Below are 15338 nucleotides of genomic sequence, written 5' to 3' on the forward strand. Positions count from 1 at the left end.
AGAAATAAAATACATCACAAGTAATTATATAGATAAGAAAATATTTCAGTCTTTGTGATTTTCAGACATGGTATCAAAGCTAAGGTGAAGAAAGGGGAAAAGGTAGCTTGAAGATCACTTAGTAAGAGTTCAAGAAATGACTTAAGGAGAAAGAAGAAGAATTTTTGGACTCTTGAAGTTTTGAAGAAAATAAGGAAGCCTTGGAAGTTTTGTAAGAAGTCTTCGGACCTCCCTTGAAAAGGGTATTGGTATAGTAAACAATATTTTGAAAGTTCAATAAAAGGCCTCATCAAAAGTGACATTATATCTATGGCATCATCAATGAAATCCAAGAACAAACTTTAAGGAGCCTATAAATTTAGAGCATGGAAAACAAGGATGGACTTCATCCTTGCAAGGAATAAAGCATTGGAATTAGTACAAGGAAAAGTCAAAGAACCTACAGAGGATGCTGGAAAGGAGAAGTACAAAGAAAATGGCATTATAGCCATGGGCCTAATTGTGGATGTAGTTAAAGGAAACTTGATTCCCTACATATCCACACTAGATACTTCAAAGAAAATGTATTATGTTCTCTCAAAGTTATTCGAAATCAAGAATATTAGACTAGTGGAAAGACTAAAGAATGAACTTCGAACTATCAAAATGACCAAGGATGATACAGTGTCCTCCTACTTTGTAATAATTTCTCATATAAGAGATGAAATAAAAAAAAATGATGAAATAATCCTTGATAAGGAACTTATGATTGTTGCCCTTCTACGAATACCAAAGTCTTAGAATGCCTTTGCAACTGGAATTAGTAGTTGGAAAAATTATCCCTCCTTTGAAGAAATGTGGTTTTCCTGTACTCAAGAAGAAGCTTGTCTTTCCTTGATAGGAGGTAAGAAAGAAGATGAAGAAATTACCTCACATGCCTATTCTACCCATTTTAACAAGAAAGGGTAAAATAAGAAGATTAAAGAGTCAAAGAAAAATCATGGGAAGATTGACCTTTCTAAATTAGAATGTTATCATTGTCACAAAATGGGACACTATAAGAATCAATATCTTGATAATAGTAATAACAAGAAGAGAGAAAGGGACCAAGCTACAATTTTCATTGATGATAATCCTCCAAAGAAGACCAAAACTCAGGATTATAGATTCAAAGTCTTATTATATTAAGTCTTTATGGTTGTTATCCATTTTATATACTTTATCTATAGTATAGGTCATTGTTTTTACGTTTTGTAGAATTTTCCTTTATAATTAACTCTAGGATTAATTTTCTTTTGATTCCTAGGGGTTGTAGATCTAATATATTTTGATAAAAAGTCCTTGAGTTGTTTTGATAAGTTGAAGGAATCCCTCGAAATGTCTGGATCGATATAAAATCAAGAGAGAGAGCTTCTACTTTCTCAAAAAATAAGTATTCTTTATTTCTTTCATTACCTTGTTGATTTCCTATATGTCTAGCTTTATTTTTGTTGCATGATTTTAATCCTTTATCTTGTAATTTCCTTGGAAGAAATATTTGTAGGAATATTCTAAAAGGAAAGGATTATGGCTAGATTAAGAGGGAACCTTCAAAAGGAAACTGTTGAGAAATCTTGTTGTAAAAGTATCCCTTCAAGAGGAAGCCCTACAACGCTTGTAAAGGAATCAACTCAAGGTATGTTTAATAGTACAAGATTTGTAGCAAGTATTCATCGTATAAGAAGGTATGATTATTTTGTCTTTAAAATTGCTTTATATTAATGACTCTCTCCTCTATATGGTTTTGTTATAAAATCATGAAGATTCTTATATTGTTAGGATGCTTGATCTCTAGGTTAAATCAACCCTTGTAATAACTATCTTTTGATATTTGTTCACTTTGTTGAAACCCTATCCTTTTTATTTTTAGGGTTTTTTGATGGTATCTAGGGCATACAATAAAACCTAGAATTTTAGGGTTTGTGACAAAACCTTATCAAAGGTTGATGTAAAAGTCTAGGCCATGAAAGTGTAGCCCTAGGTATAAATGATTCCGCTTTACTTGAAACCCTACTATGGTTTAGTTGTTGGATATATAATGTTTATTTTCAAAGTTTTGATAGCCCTAAATCTTCTCCTTGTGATAACATGAGAACCTGAGTTTCATAAAGTTAATTTCATGCTATTGTACATTTATTTTTGTGCTGATGATATTTATAGGTACATAGTTTTCAAGAGGTTGTAAAGATGTATACCTACCTCATACTTGATGATGACATTATGATATTAAGCATGATGAAAAGAGGGAGTTGTAAGAACCCTGATGACGTTGAAGTTTAGATTGATGATTGAAAGATGATCTTGTTTCCATATGAATGAAATTTTGAAAGGTCGAAGTTCTCAGATAATATGATGATGCAAAAAGAAAGAGCCTATGTATCAACAAGAATGAAGTTGATAATGATTTACTTATCTCCCTAAGTTAAGAGGTAGCTTGGATGTATTTCTTTTATGAAGAAAAGTGTAGATCCTCCATAGTTGAGAAGGAGGACATGATGTATAGTAAAGACTATGAAGAAAGAATAAGATCAGAGAATGGCTAAATCACTACTAATGGTTACTCTTGTTTGATGAAGTGGTGAAAAAAGACTCGATTGTTTTGAAAAGTGTTGAGGTTGAGTTTGGTGTTGCTTGAGAGGTTGGAAAAGGAAGCTTCTGTCAAGATGTGTTTGGATATTATGATGAATTAAGCAACATCAGAATGATTGAGGACCCCATATTTTATGCTAGCATATTGATAATAAGAACCAATATATTCGAAGTGATTGGGGTCATAAGGCTACAATATATTCTAACGAAATAACAAGTAGTTGATGTGTTGATATCTTTCCTGAGAATTTTGAATATTTGATAAGCATGCTTGGATTGATTTGGTTGAGAGGGAGAGATGAGTACCTTAGGTTGGATGCATGTATGATGGTACTTGGGAAGACTATCTTGGCCTAGTTGGTATTGAGATCTCAGTTATAGTTTGGCCTTGATGATGTCTAGATCCCATTGTAAGAGGGTATCTTGGTCTTATGGATCTCCATTTTAGTGTTGACTTTAATGATACCTAGATCCCTGTAAGGGTTGGTGTCTTGGCATGGAGGCCTAAATGGTATCTATATCATGTTGGATTGATACCAGGGTTGTAGCCTGATGATACCTATAGTGGCATGTTTCCTTGATCCAACCTTAGACCCAACTGAGTTAGTAGATCCTTGAATTAGTGTCTTGAAAATGACACTTGGATCCTTGAATTGGTGTCTTGGTGATGACATGTGGATCCTTGAAATAATGTCTTGACATTTGGATCTTTTATACCTTAGAAGTTTTGGCCTTAATGGTATCTAACATTACAGATGTTGTTGTACTCTTCTTGGAACACTTCAAATTGAGGTCAACCTTGTATCGGTTGAACAATTATGGATAGTTCCCTAGTTAAGAGGGAGTGTCAAAAATGTAACTAGTATTGGTATTCATAATTACTGTCTAGCTCATGACATGATGCAATTATTATGTGCTTGTAAAGAGAAAGAAAAAGAAAAATTATCTTAAAAAAAAAAAAAAATTATTATTTTATAAGCATGGGTTTCATGCTCAATTTATTATATTTCTAGATCAAAACACCCATTGAGTGCTTCTAGGGTTTGTGTCATGAGTCATTATTCTTGTATTTATGTTCTACACCCTTCTTGGGATTACTATGTCAAAGAAATAAAAATTATTTCATCTAAATTGATCATGTAAACCTCATCCACCAATTTAGCCTCAAAAGCAATCAAGTCGACCTCGTTAGGGAGCTTCAACCACTATAAAGAAGTAGTGTAGTTCGACCTATTAGGGCGTCATTAAGTGAAGTTTGATTTTCAATCAAAAGGAAGAGTGAAGGCCTAACGAAGGAGTGAAAAATACTTAAAGAAGAAGAAGAAACCCTAAGGAAGAAGACAGGAACCCTAGCGAAGAAGAGATGAACCCCAGCGAAGGAAAGAAGATTGTATTTCTCTTGTTTTGGCTCACATGTGAAAAATTTTGAGTTGCAGGAGGGGTTGAAAATTGCAGATCTATAGTAGAGGCCAAAAATTTGATGTAGGTAGTTGGAATCTGTGATTGAAGTAGGATCAAATAATTTTGGTTCTTGTTGACTAGAAGCTTATTGGTGCTATCTTGAAAGGACTTTATTGGAGGCTGATTTGGTAGCTTGGATAAGGTCTTTGTCTTGGTCAAATGGTCTTGGTTGTTTCATTTGATTTGGTTCTTGAAGAAGAGATGATAATCTTTGGGTTTTACCCTAGATGAGAGCCTACATACTATCACTTGTTGTCTTGATCTTCATGCTTTTGATTTTTGATAGTCGCTTGATGATAAGAAGATAAAATAATACATAAAAGAATCTAATAATAAATCAAATACATCACAAGTAATTATCAAGATAAGAAAAATTTTCTGCCTTTCTGATTTTCTAACAAACCTTACCAAAGAAAGAAAAAAAATTAAATAAAGTGTAAAGGTTCCCATATTCCCATATAGAACTCCAACCTTACCTGTAAACTTTCCAGATGCATATGTCTATTCATAATGGATAGGAGAAATCAAGCACAAAGGAAGAATTATGCAAGTGATTCCTCATAATTGTTGGGAGCAGCATCAAGTTTTGGAGCCAAGGACATAGCTCCTCTCTCGAAAGAGAAAAAGGTAAAATGGGAATTCAACAGAGGGTTTGGGTTGGTTAGTTACCAAACTCTTACACAAGAGGATCACCACCATTCATTCTTAGAATTAAATTAAGATTTGTAAATAGCTAAGATGCACATCAAACAAAGAACCCAACCACATATCAATGAATATGACATGTATTCAATCCATTATTATCGAAAAATACGCATGGTCTACGTGTTATGTGTAAAGACCCTAATCCCAAATTTAGACTTCGTAAAAAATGTCGTGGAAAAATATATGATAACAATGGAAGCTCTTAACATACATCCAAAATAGAATTGATGTGTGGTTAACAAGGGTTGAAAGGTCAAACACCAATATTCAATGGAATTCAAAAGGTAAGAAGATAAGCTGCACGGTAGCTAGTCCCTGCCCGAGGCTTGAAGAAAACCATGAGACCACAGTTCCGGTAAAGCACAGGCAAGCCAAAGAATTTTGTGGAGTTTCAACAAACATGTTGGTTACATTGTATATGGGTATTCCATGGAGAGTAGCATGTCTAACAGGTAGGGAATGGAAAGTGATCGATCAAGCTAGTAATCAAACGTGTTGGTTACATTGTATATGTGTATTCCATGGAGTGCTGCATGTCCAGCCTTTCCTAGCCAGACAATTCCAGAAAACTACTAGCCATACGATTCCAAAAAACATACTAGCCATACGATTCCAGAAAACTACAAATACAAGGCAGCGCTAAATCGTTGAAAACTAAAAATCCTATGAGGTTCTAAACTTAGTGGATTGTACACTTTACTCACATGTGCATGATATTTATAAGGCCCCCACCTTAGCAAATTGAAATTTACCTAATTTCAATGTTGAATACATTTGCATTAATGTAAAATAATAAATTAATCTCAAGTATAAGAGAAATAATCAATCTTGAAGTAACTCTAAATGGAGTCCCCGTTGAAGGATAACACTAATATTATAATTGAATCCAACCATTAGCGTGCAAGTGGTAAATAAAAATATGTGCATTGGACATGCAATAATTTATTGATTCAACCTTATTAAACTCCTATCAGCGTGCATGCCTTCCTATTAAAATAAAAGATTACATGACCCTGTAAAGGCTGGTTTGATATCCTCTTTTCACATAGAACATTACTTCATCTTCGCCAAAGCTGGAAGTTGCAACTCATGGCTACACGTGCTGAGAAAGCCAGGACATGTGTCAACACGACGTGTATGTTGACCATCTGTTTGAACTCAAAATAACGTTATACATTAATTTAATTGGGTATGCATCAGGATTGCACGCAAGCCATGTGCCTATGTGCGTAATTTTGTAAATTAGATGTTGTTTTTTATACAGTAAATGAAACAAAAAGAGGTAGAGCTTATTCTTGTCGAAGACAATCAATTTTAACAGTTAGTTGAATTTCTTGTCGAAGATGATCGATTTGAATAGTTGGTTGAATTTCTTGTCTCTGTGCCTTAGTGAAGCTTGTCCTTACAGATCCATTTCAGGCCCATTAACCCTGGCTATACAATAAAGCCATCATTTGGCATCCTCCTCTAAAGCATTCAATGGCATGGTCGAGTCGGTTCAACCCATTGGTTCACCATCGAACGAGTCAAGGCCACGCGCTGAGTATGGGCACAGGATTGCATGTGGTTCTTAGTTACAGCCTTCACCTTTGAGCGTAGCATCCCAAGGGTGGATTGCTATCATTAATTCACCATTTAGGTTCTTAGTTACAGCCTTTGTTGGTGAAAAATTGATAAGTCTAGGGTTTGGTCAGCGCAAGGACTAGCTAGCTCAATATGTATGCTTGCTAGCTTTTATGCTCCTTCTTATGTTATCTTTCTCACTGCGTGCTTTTCTACAGGAAGCATCCCAACCAATAGCTTAATAAGGAGGCAATTTCATACCCTTTACTATAATTTGGTAGTGCTCCTACTAACCTATATATCGCTCAAGGCTGCGAGGTCTACTGGTTATAAATCAATGGCTTCGGGCTTTGGCTCTTTTTGCGATTACAAGGATGCTGGGTCAACTATTCACTTGAATGTTGGTGAGTAAACTGAGGTTCAAATGCATCTCATTAACTAGCCACCTTTCCTACTACTCTTGCTACCACCTCTACTTATATTGCTATTGGTAGTGTTGGTTCCAAAGCAAGATCTAGTTTATGGAAGCTCCAGTTTAAGCGCTTGATTCAGAGCCATTTGATGAAGCAAGTGATTCATAACCAGTTGATCCAATTGCCCGTGAACCAACGAAGGTATGAAAGGAAAAGGTTTCAGGTGAAAGTACTGATAATTCATGGTGGAAGGAGCAAGGACCATGTTCTTCAAGCCATCAATCTAGCCAGCCTGCACAAAGGTGAGTTTTTTTGTTTCTAATCTTAGCTTTTAAGAGTTTCATAAAAAAATTAAAAAGTTGTGTTTAGTGAAAGATCATAAATGAAAATTGACTGTGTGAAAATTGACTGGAAAAAAGTTGTGTTCAGTGAAAGATCATAAATGAAAATTGACTGGAAACGATGACAAAGAGTGAATGCAAAATGAAGAAATGATGACAAAGAGTGAATTCATAATGAAAATTGATTGTGCATGAAATGATAGCAAAGAATGAAAAATTGTTTCTTACTTGTTGCTCCACTATTTCAAGTTTCAAGCCGCAGACTAGCTCATCATAGCTCATCTTCATTATGATGCAGAAGAACTGGCTCATCATAGCTTATCTTCATTATGATGCAGAAGAATCAGGGACTCCATTATGATGCAGAAGAAGGACTTTGTGTAATCTTCATACAAGACACCGCAGATTGGCTCATCATAGTTCATCTTCATTATGATGCAAAAGACTTGGCTCATCATAGCTCATCTTCATTATGATGCAGAAGACTCAGGGACTCCATTATGATGTAGAAGACTCAGGGACTCCGAAGACTCAAGGACTCCGGCTTATGGAAAACTCTCCCATGCAATCTGGCGAAAGGGACAACTGTTACATTTTATGGAATGGCACCTAGATTGAAGCGATGGCAGGTGGCAGGCGACAGACGCACTAGACAGAAGCCTTCACAGATGGACATGCCAAGTCTCTCACCTTGTCGTGAAGCTTATGATCTTAGGTTTATTTTAATTCAGTTCTTATAACATTTAACGTTTTAAACTAATGCTTGCATTATTTTACTCTGCTAAGAAAAAATTCCAAATGCCAACGGAAAAAATTAATATAACTTATGTTTTAGCCTCCCACCTCGGGAAGAGGCTAAATATGACGATCAAACTAATTGTTCTTAAAAATTTTGGTTATTCATAATAGTAAATTATCATTTGTAATATTAAGCAAGTTAAATTAATGTTAAATTCCATCTTTTCGATTACTATAGTCCCTGGCCATTGCCAGATGGCAGGGACTAAAAATAAGTATATAAGTTTCTAGTGAATTAATGCGAAGGACCAAACTCAATACTAAAGAACAAGAGGGGTATCCATGTATATGTATGTATATAAAGGGTATGCGATATGTAGGTTAAAAAAAAAATGGGGTCAAGGCTATTGGATTGGCATAATGAACCCAAATGTAAAACTAAGCTTGAGAAAGGTCCTTGTAATAGTCATAATTTAATAATAGAGGGACAAAGAGCAATATTATATGCACCTGAAACCATGTAATTGAATGGGAATAAAGACAGAGTTGTTAATGAAGTATTGTACAAGCCTTGTAAATTCAAGTTTTCAATAGTTGTGTTTATTCTTGTAAGTATTATTTCAAAAAGAAAATAAATAAATTTAAGGAAGATATTATTCATTACCTATATAAATTTTGTTTTAAAAATAATACGAATTATGTAAGTGATTGTTCACCTTTTTACTTTCAAACCTAGAGATGTTACATATGGTATCAGAGCAAAGGGTTTCAACATTGAGACCTTGAGCTGATCACATTGTTATTAATTTAGTAATGTTAGTGTAGATATAGTGAAAGATGTCAAGAAAGAAATTTGTTAGAGCACCCATAATGGAAGAACCGCTAGAAAGAACCCTTATTGGGTAAGAAGAAATTTATGTACATTTAGGTCAATAGGTGAAAATACCCACGAGAGAGTTGTTAAATACGATGTAGAACTTGCAGAAGGAACTGATAAACTTGCGAGTTAGACATGAGAAACTACTAAAGGCTAGAGCAGAGCAAGAAAAACTCATTGAGAATTTAACAGAAAATCAATCCCCAAGATAGTGGAAACAATGAGGAATGAGGAGAACCAAGGTGGGACCTCCAAGTGAAAATTTGTTGAAAATATGGAAGAAAGTCATGAGGAAGGGCCAAAGGAAGCAAAGGAACATAGTTCCTAGAAATTGCAGACGAAGTTAGAGAATAAATCAAGAGAGGAATTGCATGGAGAATTTAGGAAAATTTGACCCCAAACCTTTGATGGGGAAAGGAAGAGGTCGTTGAAGCTTGGTTGCTTAACATTAACAGATACCTACAATATATTATTATTCCACCAAATTACAAGCCAAGATGGCTATTTATCAGTTGCAGGGAAAGGCTTCTCTATGGTGGGAAGAAATGAGGGCATTCCATAACTTAGAAGGAAAAGAGGTTAAATGGGAAGAATTTCAATGTTTATTTAAAGGAAAATACTTAACAACACATTACAGTGATGACAGGGCCAAGGAATTTCATGATTAAAGTTTGGGAAAATGACAATGGATGGGTTAGTCAATAAGTTTACTCATTTAATACGTTATGTACCATACCTCAAGGATGAAAATGCTAAGATACAAAGATTCTTAAGTTGTCTTCCACCTTCATTTAAGGAAAGAATTGAGTATGATAAACCAAAGACCATGGACAAGGTAATCAGAAAATATTGAATATGTTATTGACAGGCAAAACATAAGAATGAAAATTTAAAATCTTAGTCCAACAAGAAAAAAAACCAGATCACTCAAGGTGGGAAGAGTATTAAATTTGGGTCCTTCAAGCATCTCTGAAAAAGTAACCAGAACCAGAGCTTGCATAAAAATAGCATTCAACCAGAAAAAGCACAAGGTCAATCTCAAGTCATTTCTAAAAAATCTAATGTCAATAAAGGAGGTAATGGTAAGGATAAACAACCTTTATGGTGTTGGGATTCTAGAGAATCCCATTACTTGCAAAACTTCCCTTACAATACATGGCATGTGGAAAATTTACAGCACCTTCAAGAGGCCTCTACATTTAATGACATAACAAGAAACAAAACACGAATTAATCTAGCGCTGGAAGGACACCAAGAAGAACACTAATCCACAATGGTGGAAATTAAATGTATTATTTCTAACCAAAATATTTATGTATTAATAGATCCTGGCTCTAGCCTAAGTTGTATTAGTCTTCATGTGGTAGAAAAGTGTAAAATTAAGTCTAAAAAATATAAGAATTCTTGGTTGGCTCAGTTGCCCACAAGGGAAAAAAGAAAAGTTACAAACTAGATTAAGGCATGCTTAATATCTTTAAATGGATTTTAGACTACTATAAACCTAAATATTATACTCTTGGGCTCATATGATGTTTCAATAAGGATGGATTGGTAGGAAAGGCACCGAACAAAAGTAAATTGTCTACATAAAATTGTCACATGTATAGTTGAAGATGGAGAAGTGCAGGTTATAATGGGTATACCCAAGCCTATATCTATATAACAGATAAAAGCTGCAAGAAAAGGATGTCAATTTTTCGCCATCCAAGTGGAAGATCATTCTTTAAAAAAAAACTAATAAATTTGTAAATGAGATGGATGTTATTCAGGACTAACCGAATGTGTTTCTAGATGAAATTCTAGGTCTGCTCCAAAAAGAGAAATATATTTTTCCAGAGAATTGATACCAGGGGCAGCTTCGATGTCAAAAGATCCCTATTGGATGACTGTACCTGAGCTTATGTAATTAAAAATGAAAATATAGGAAATGATTAATAAAGGGTTTTATTAGACCTAGTGTGTCACCGTGGGGTGCATTTGTCCTTTTCGTCAAGAAGAAAGATGGGACGTTTAGACTGTGTATTAACTACCATCAATTAAATAAGTTGACTATTAAAAATAATTACCCCATTCCAAGAATAGATGATTTGTGTAACAGCCCTTGGTTCATTTTCCACGTAAATAAAATAAGACCAAGGTCATGCGACATGTATTCCAAGTTGAATGTTGGGAAAAACATAGTGATGGGTATCACTGGTGATTAATTTATGGCTATGGAATTTAGCAAAGGCATTGACAAGGCAAAGTGGAAATAATTGGCATTTTATTTATGAAATAAATGAAAATAAGAGAAGAGGAAGGTGAAGAGACACAGATTTGCATGGGAAAATGAAGAAAATAGAGGCCTCAATGATAAAAAGGCTATGAGGATTAGTTCACAGCTTTTGTTAGTTTTAACCTTTTTTCAATTTAGTTTTAGAGCTCCCATTCATTCTCTCACACTCTTGCACACCTAGATAAATCTTGGAGCATTCTTAGAGCATTATTGGAGCACTTTGGAATACATTGGATTTGGAGAAAGAAGGAAAGCGGAAGAGAACAGGTGGATCAACAACTTCAAATGGATTTCTTTGCAGGTAACAAGTTGCATGTGTGATTTCCTTGTTGATTTCAGGATGCATGTTATATGCATGTGATTTTCTAGTTTTTTGTTGTCATTGGCATGGATATTTTCCTATATTGATAGTGATTTCAGCCTTTCTTTGCCATTTCTTGGATAGCCATGGTGTTGTGGTTTTTTTCCACTTGATTTTTTTTTTTTTTTTTTCCTGATTGGTGCTCATAATTCCTTATGGTGTTTTGGATTGGAAGAAATGCTTTGGAAGCCCTTGAACAACATGGGTTGAGTTACTAGTCATGGAGCCTAAGTTGGGAAAAATGCTCTGGGGTCCTTGGTGGGTTTAGATGCTAGTCCTTGGAGTCGGGCTGAAAAAACACTTTGGAGCCCTGGAAGGCTATGGGTTGAATTATTAGTTCCGGAAACCCTGGAAAGGTTGGGTACAGACCAATCTGGTTGGTGTTACTAATGTCTAACCGTGGAGGTTCAATCACTGTGGTTGAGGGTTGAGGTGGTTTGGCCTCTGGAAGCCTTGGTTCGGTTTTTTCTTTGTTATTCCATGAATTCCTACATTCATGCTTGGAATATTGCGCATAGGTGATTGGCTGAAAGAGAGATTTGGTTCATCCCAATCTATGGATGTGCTATGTGGAAGTCCCTAATTAGGTTGGTATTTTTCCTATGTTAATATGCCACATTTTCTTATTGTGATATATGAGCATTTGTAGTGTGATATTAGTGATATTATGGTTGATTTTCCATGGTTTCTATATTGGTTATTCTCTGGTTATATATTGGTTATATGATGTGTGTACCATCTATGGCTCTTGTCATGAATCATTTAGTTATTGTTTAATTGATAAATGTATGGACTAATAAGTGTTGTTGCAATAATGTGGAGAGGTTTAGGGACTTCTTGGTTATTCTTCGGTGAATATTAAACTTATATGATCAAATATGCATTCATGACTTGTAGCTTACATGTTTGCCATGTGTTTGAATAAATGTCTAGTATTTTCTAGGAATTCTAAGTCAATTTCTTGATTTGAGTTTGAATGTTTTGCTTTGTCCTCATGTCAATAATGATTCTAGAAAGTCTCAAATAGTTCTTGGTAGTGGTCTGGAGGTTATCCTAGAACTGTGGCTCATATCTCGAGACCGAACCCTATGAACTGGAAATTTTGGGCTATAGCCACATGGAAGTAGTATCATGTGTGTGTTTGGAGCCTTATAAATGCACCCTTGCAAGCTTGTGCATGTGATTGATCTATTAAGTGAGAAACAAGTTGCCCCAACTCAGGGTTTGGTCACCTGGGGTGGTTATTTGGCCCCTGAGTGTCCTGTAAACCTTGAGGAATGTCTGAGTTGTCAGTTGTCAATCCCACTTTCATAACTGGAGCTTGGAGGTTGGGTCATTTCATAGTAACTCTTTGTCTCATGTTTACCTTGATAGGCCAATGAAATTGGGTAAATGTGGAAGGGGGTGGTTACAATTTTTTTGGTCAAGTAAGAGGGGCAATTATATTTTCAAAAGTATACGTCAGATTAGGTTATTGCCAATTGAGGATTACAAAGGAGGATATACCAAAGACAACATTCAACACAAGGTACGAGCATTACGAATTTACAGTGTTACCCTTTGGAATCACTAATGCACCTGTTATCTTCATGTGTTTGATGAACAATGTGTTAAGTAAATTTCTAGATAGGTTTGTGTTAATCATCATAGATGATATATTAATATATTCCAAAACTTGAGAAGAGCACAATTAACACCTGAAAATAGAGTTGTGGACCTTGCGTGAACATCAATTGTATGGAAAATTTAGTAAGTGCAAGTTTTTCCAGGACAAGATACAATTTCAAGGAAGGTATAATGGTAGACCCTGAGAAGGTGAAGGCCATTTTAGATTGGTTGGTTCTGAAAGACATGGCTGATATTATATCGTTCATGGGAATTATTGGGTATTACCACAAATTTATAGAGGTTTTTTCCAAGATAGCACATTCCATAACATCCTTGCAAAAAAAAGGTGTAAAATTTGTATGGATACAAAAATGCCAAGAAAGTTTTGAGACATTAAAACACCTCTTGACAGTAGCACCGATACTAAAAATAGGTAATCCATATAAATAATTTGTTGTATGTATCATAATGCATGTTTAGAAGGAATTGGGGGAGTTTTAATGCAAGTGGGATATGTAATAGCTTACGAGTTCCAGAAAATAAAGGAACGAGAAAGAACTATGTGGTTTACAATTTAGAGTTTGCAACAATTATTCATGCCCTAATAATGTCTCCTTATTTGGTTGACAAGAAATTTACTTTAATAACAGATCACATAAGTCTAAAATAATTTTTCACCCAACCTGAACTGCATGTCAAGCAGGCTAGGTGAATGACGTTCTTAAGTGACTATGATTTCAACATCAAGCACATAAAGGGGAAGGTTAATAACGTGGCAGATGCATTGAGATGAATTTCAAGCCACTTATGTGAGATAATTGTGAGCATAAGTGAGACAAATTTTTCAAAATTAGTAAAAATAGGAGCAATAAAATATCATAATTATAATCTAATTCATAACATTTTAAGGAGAGGAATTGCCCAAAAAAATCAATTGAAGTATGAAATCAATACTGAAGGATTGTTGATGTATAAAACTTGATCGTCTGTCCCAAATGAAGATGATATTAAAAGAATAATTTTGATAGAATATCACAAAAATCCATATGCAACAAATCTTTGATATTAGAAAATGATTTATGCACTTAAGAAAGAATTTTTTTGGCTAGGAATGAATAGGGATGTTGCATAATAGTTTGCAAGGTGTCAGGAATTCCAACTAGTGAAAACAGAACACCATCCCAACAAGATTTTTGAATCCCTTATTGATAACAAAGTGGAAATGGGAGGTGATATCGCTGGATTTTATAACTGGGTTGCCTAGAACCGGGAGGCATCGTGATTATGTCATGCTAGTAGTGGACATACAAATTAAAGTTTCCCATTTTATTCCTATGCAATTGACTTTCAAGGTTGCACAAGTAGCATAGGTCTTTATGAAAGATTTGTTTTGACTCTGTGGCATATCTAAGACAGTGATATCAAATAGAGACGCAAAATTTGCCTCAAACTTTTGGAAGGCCTTGTTTTTTGGGATGGGTACACAACTTAATTTTAGCACTGTGTACCATCCACAAATCGATGGAATAGCGGAGAGAGTAAATCAAGTGTTGGAAGATAGGTTTCATATGTATGTTATGAATCAACCTACCAAGTGGAAGGATTATTTACACTTGCTAGAGTTCGCCTACAATAATGGTTACCAAGCGTCACTCAAAATGATCCCCTTTGAAGCCTTGTATGGGAGGAAATGTCATGTTCCATTGAACTACTGTGAACCTAAAGATAAACTTATGTTGGGACTATATCAGTTCCAGGAAATGGAAGAGTTGGTTAAGAGGATCAAACAAAATTTGAAAGTGGCTCAGGATAGAAAAAAAAGCTATGCAGACTTGAAAAGAACATATATTAAGGAGTTCCAAGTAGGGGAGCATGTTTATGTTAAAGTACAACCTAAGAAGATTTCCTTGAGTTTGGGGAGCTATTCTAAATTTTCTCCTCAGTTCTATGTGCCATTTGAAATATTGGTCAGAGTTAGATCAATCGTCTACCATCTGGGATTACCAGCTCATATTAGAATTCATAATGTGTTTCATGTATATGTTTTAAAGAAGTATGTACATGACCCAACTTATGTAATTTATTGGTATGTTATACAAGTCAAACCGGAAGGAGAATTTCAAGTCAAACCACTGCAAATTTTGGACCAGAGGGAGATTATATTATGGAATCAAGACATCTCCTAGGTTAAAGTGAAATGGAAGCACTTTGGACCTGAATAACCCACCTGGGAAATGGAAGATGAGATGAAACAAATATATCCTATGTTTATAAATTCAGGCTTCTGTGATCCATAATGAATTACGAAAAGTATTTCAGTAAAAATCACATAACAGTTTTTTTTGGTCGACGCGTTTCAAACCAACCAACTTGTTTCATCATTAGGACC

Source organism: Pinus tabuliformis, chromosome 7, assembly GCF_031772625.1.
Source record: "Pinus tabuliformis cultivar Carrire ecotype Pingquan chromosome 7, CPIR1, whole genome shotgun sequence".
NCBI classification, from domain to species: domain Eukaryota; kingdom Viridiplantae; phylum Streptophyta; class Pinopsida; order Pinales; family Pinaceae; genus Pinus; species Pinus tabuliformis.